Consider the following 5,368-nt stretch of genomic DNA (forward strand, 5'->3'; position numbering starts at 1 on the left):
GACATCCAGGTATTACTCGCACAACACAGGCACTCTCTGAAAAATACTGGTGGTCCACTTTAGTCCGAGATGTCAGTAAATATGTAAAATCCTGTTCAATCTGTGCCCAGTCGAAATCCCCGCGACACGCTCCGGCGGGAAAACTCCATCCGCTTCCTGTGCCTCAGCGACCTTGGTCGCATCTGTCCATTGACTTTGTTACTGATCTTCCCTCTTCCAAGGGTTACACCACCGTGTTGGTAGTAGTTGACAGATTCTCCAAGGCCTGTCGTTTTATCCCCCTCACTCGTCTCCCAACTGCCTTCCAGGTAGCAGAGGTGCTGTTTGAGCAGGTGTTCCGGCACTATGGCCTTCCGGAGGACATTGTTTCAGATCGTGGTCCCCAGTTCACGTCACGTGTATGGAAGGCCTTCATGGGGAGACTGGGGGTTGCAGTGAGTCTCACCTCCGGCTACAGTCCACAGTCAAATGGACAAGTGGAGAGGACCAACCAGGAACTCGGGAGGTTCCTCCGCAGCCACTGTATGGACCGGCAGGCTGAGTGGGCTCAGTTCCTTCCCTGGGCTGAATATGCCCAGAATTCCCTTCGCCACTCTTCTACAGGTCTGACTCCCTTCCAGTGTGTCTTCGGCTACCAGCCTTCTTTGTGCCCTTGGGACCCAAGCACGACAGAGGTCCCTGCAGTGGATGAGTGGTTCCGTCGATCTGAGGAGGTATGGAATTCAGCTCATGTCCGACTCCAGCGTGCCATTCGCCGACAAAAGGAGCAGGCTGACCGTCATCGCAGTGAGGCTCCGGTGTACCAGCCTGGAGATCGAGTCTGGCTCTCCACCAAGAACCTCAACCTTCGCATGCCCTGCCGAAAGCTGAGTCCACGCTTTGTGGGTCCCTTCAAAGTCCTGCGGAGCATCAACGAGGTATCATACAGGTTGCAACTTCCTAGTCATTACCGCATTTCACCCACTTTTCATGTCTCCCTCCTCAGGCCTGTGACTCCCGGTCCCCTGGCTGATGCTGTCCCCCTCGATGCCCCACCGCCTCCCCTGGACATAGAGGGTGCCCCTGCCTATGCTGTTAGGACCCTCTTGGACTCCAGGCGTCGTGGGGGTCGGCTTCAGTATTTGGTGGACTGGGAGGGGTTCGGCCCTGAGGAGCGTTGCTGGGTTCCAGCTGCTGATGTCCTGGATCCAAACCTCATCCGGGACTTCCATCAGCGTCGTCCTGATCGACCCGCTCCACGCCCTCGGGGTCGGCCTCCAGGTCATGCTCGTCCTGCGGCCAGTGCCGCGCGTCAGGGGGGGGGTACTGTCACGACCACGCCCACGCACTCATTCCAGAGGTCCTCATCTCCAGCCTATTAACTTTACACACCTGTTCCTCCTTAGTGCACTCCTATATATACCCCCCTCGTTCACTCTGCCAGCAGGCAGTATTGTTTGACTCTAGACTAGACTAGCAGCTCCACACGGTCCCGTCCGTGTTTGCCTTTGTGTCTAGTTTCCTTGAACTGTGCTTTGCACTTTTACCTTTGTTGGACTTTAATAAACACCCTTGAAACCTGCACCTGCATTCAAGAATGTCATTACAATGTCATACTGAAGATATGTCATATATGATGACTGATATATCACATACTGGCCTACACCAAGTCCGAGAACCGTTTTTAGACCCTGTTTTTTTGCCAGACCCAGGGGGTCGGGCCTACATGAGGCTTTGTCTGTCCCCCTTTCGTCCATACATGGGCATAAAAGATGTCCTCTTTTTGATTGGCCAAGCTTAGCGTGACGTAGCGCTCTGATCTTTCAACCATTAGGGGTCTGGCAGTACCAGGTCTCCTGGTTCCCTTGTTGTATGGACCCCCATCAAAATGTTTTGTTCCAGGGACCCCCCCCAAAGATTTGAGTTAAAAAATGCTTTAAAATGATATATATTCAAAGATTTGCGCACATTTTCACGATTTTTCAAAAATAGCAGATCTACAAGCTCATAGCGCGGCACTCGGTGCCGCACTAAGAGCTTGTATATCTGCTATTTCTGAATAGCCAAAGTGTAAAATAATGCTTTTTAGCTCAAATCAAAAAGTGACACTCACAGATGCGTTCCAGGTCTTAATGGGTTAAAATGTATTTTTTGTTTGTCTTTACTGACTGGTTGTCTTAAAGCATTTAATTCCCCAGAATATGTGACATTCCCTGTCCCCTTGGTCGCCCACACTTGGTAACCGGAACAGTGGGCACCTGATATTTCCAGGGACCTTTTTCTTTCCTTTCTCAGAACACTGGGCTTTTTTATTTTTTTTCTACTTTTTGCTGAAACTTACCCTACATAACATTTAACACGCAACTTAGGGACAAGGATGGTTCAGTTCGCTTTGAACAAAACTCAACTCTCCCCATACCCTCCCTCATGGGTCTTTAGTCCCCGTTCACTTCAGCACATGGACAAAAATAAAAAATAGTAAGATGGAGGTATAGGTAGGAGACACAAAGAGTCTCCTTTGTGTCTCCTACCGGAACTCATTGGATGGAAGTCGGTATGGACCTCCTGAAGAAAAAAAAATGGGAAAAAAAGAGATGGAGAGGGACACGCAGCACGGGACTCGAACCTGCGATGTGCTAATCCAGGCTACATTAGAGCCTTAGTGCCCGGACTGCCCCTGATTTCATTCATTTAACCACAATCTATCCTACACAAAGGCCGCTCTACAGGGGTAGGTGTCACCCTCACCCCTGTTGGGTCTACACAGGAGAGCCTTTTACACCAACTTGCAGTCTGTCTTAGAGGCGATCTGCTGGACCTGCGGGTCCGTCGCCGCCTTCCAGAGGTCATACATGTCCTGGCCGTGATGACCGTGCGAGTTCATCATCTGCCTGTAATTGCACGGGTGGTAGGGCACCTTGCCACTCCCTGCAAAGAAGACGTGATGCTGTGGTGTGACGCCCACTCTGTTCGCACAGATCCCCATGAACACGTCGTCTATGTGCATGGAGGCGTCAAGGCTCAGAGTGGCTTGGTAGATCTTCTCCACCACGTCCCTGGAAACCACGTACCCAGACCCTGCCGTGTAGTCGGGGAAGGTCGACCACGGGTACATTTCGTAGGGCAAGTAGTACTTGCTGTTCCTGTCTCGGTCGGGCGCCGCCCCGCGAAACACATAGCCGAGCCACAGGTCGTGACCTTCCTCTGGGCCGCCGCGTCCTGCAGGTGGTCCACCAGGTTAGGAGTGTGGACGAAAGTGTCGTCGTCGGCCGTCATGACGAAGTTCGCATGGGCGCACCGTTGGCGTGCCCAGCGGAATTGCATGATCACTTTCAGGGTCAGGTTTCGGAACGAGTCCGTGAAATCCTGCTGGATCAGGTCACCGTGGAGGCGGTCCTCGTGCTCCAGATACTCCTGGACGCTGTCGGCTCTTGGCGCTCCCAAGGCGAACAGAACCTTGACCGTTAGTCCCTTGGAGTGCCGAATGTACGCCTCGTTCCCCCATGTGGACCTGATGGCGCCGGTCTGCGTTTGCTGGAGCACTTTTGATGAAGAGGAGAAGATGGACATCTTCTCCGGAACACTTGTCTGGGTGGTCCAGCAGGTACTTGAAGTTAGTGAACCGCTCAGCCTCCTGGCGTGTGACGGTGAAGGCCTTTTCGAGGAAGGAGAAGGCGTCCGGATCGTCAGCCACAGCCAACCCAATCAAACCCAACAGCATCGCCGTGGCGATCAGCAGCGCAGAGCTGCTGATTGCACAGCGCTTGATTTTAAAAATCCCGAACATAATCTCACCTCTGGTCTTCTCAGTGGAGATACTGTGCGTCTGACTGTCTGTGCGTTAGGCAGCTGAAAGAGTGGTTCTCTCACCTTTTATAGGCCAAGCGTGTGATGTCACTCATCTGTGATGTCAGTAGACAACATATGACTCCAAATGTGGTGTGTGTGTGTGTGTGTGTGTGTGTGTGTGTGTGTGTGTGTGTGTGTGTGTGTGCGTGCTGCAAGTTTGGGAGAAAGAGAGAGTGGTAGAGAGAGGAGTGGCAAGAGGGAGAAGAGAGAGAACACGGTGTATGTGTTGTCTCCACGGTGCTCTATACTGTGTTTGGACCCCCATGGCTCTTTGGCACAATGACTCCTGCGTGTTCGCGGTCAGCCCAGTGACCCATGGTTAAAGATGGCTGCATAACTGGCATTCTGGAGGAGGACCTACTGTATACGAGGGGCCACAACGATGAGCTCTCCTCTGGTCACGGTGGAAAAGAGCCGGCTTAGAATTGTTCCAAGACTCGTCATATAGGTCTTGATCTATGTCAGTGGTTTTCAACCTTTTTTCATATCGAGGTCCATTATTTATTCGGCATTTGAGCCACGGACCACCATTTGATGAGATTTAGACTGTCAGGCCCAAAACTTTGAATATTTTGTAATCGTTGGATACGATCTTGTCCACAATTCCATGCTGTATTGATGTTGGTTCCATAGGAGAGATAACAGGCAAACTTTGATCAAAATAACAATCCTTTAATTAAAGTAATACTAGGTAACGTTTTCAACAAAACTAAAGTTAAATTGTATATCTTTTGCGAGTGGCAAAAGTTTCACAACACCCACTCCGTGAATTTCACCCCCGGAAGCCTTTTATTTATATATTTTCTATTGAAAGTGGACTGGGGGGACTTTCCCGGGGAAATGACGTTCCTGGCCAACGTCATGACGTCGTGGCCGACGTCCCCAGGAACTACCGCAACGGTTTCCTGTTTGGCCAGGAACTACCGCGCTATAACAAAAAGGAACCTCACGCTGATGTTAAGATAATGTAGGATTGGAAGATCGAAAAAGAACAGAAAAAGAAAGCACAGCTCATGGTAACTAATGCTCCACTGGCTAAGAGAAACGATCCGTAGATAGTATAAAACAATTAAAAGATCGCTTTTTGAAACGCTTCCGGCTTCCGGTGAAAACGAATGGAATTCTGGGTAATCGAGGATTACGGAAATTGTATGCAGTGACGGTAGTGACCAGCAGAGGTTGCTAAAAATCGTTATTTGGGATTCTGCATTGTATAACTTTAAGTAATGCCGATGTTTAACAATAATTGCACTCTTGCCAAATGGACCCTTACGGGTCCATTTGGTTACATTTTACGCTCTCAAGAGTTTAAAGATCTATAAGGGTCCATTTGGTTAACGACTCTTCGTCATTTAGCTGGGGACCACCTCAAGGACCACTGGTGGTGGTCCCCGGACCACTGGTTGAGAACCACTGATCAATGTGAAGTTGAGGATGTCTAGCCCAAGTCTCTTGGTATCCATGTCGGCCAAGATTCATCGCCATCATACCCATTAAGACCTGAGGCCCACTCTACAAATGCCTTCTAAAACGGTAGTTC

The 5,368-nt window shown here is 50.3% G+C and overlaps 1 pseudogene across 1 annotated transcript; it reads right to left on the minus strand.

Annotated features, from left to right (window-relative positions):
* Positions 1-2,755: 2,755 nt before the first annotated feature.
* LOC308074683 (lactosylceramide 1,3-N-acetyl-beta-D-glucosaminyltransferase A-like) lies at positions 2,756-3,766 on the minus strand (annotated as a pseudogene). Its single transcript has one exon. The product of its transcript is annotated as a lactosylceramide 1,3-N-acetyl-beta-D-glucosaminyltransferase A-like (transcript).
* Between the last annotated feature and the right edge of the window lie 1,602 nt (positions 3,767-5,368).

Source organism: Gymnoscopelus braueri, assembly GCF_963280865.1.
Source record: "Gymnoscopelus braueri genome assembly, chromosome: 19".
Lineage (NCBI taxonomy): Eukaryota > Metazoa > Chordata > Actinopteri > Myctophiformes > Myctophidae > Gymnoscopelus > Gymnoscopelus braueri.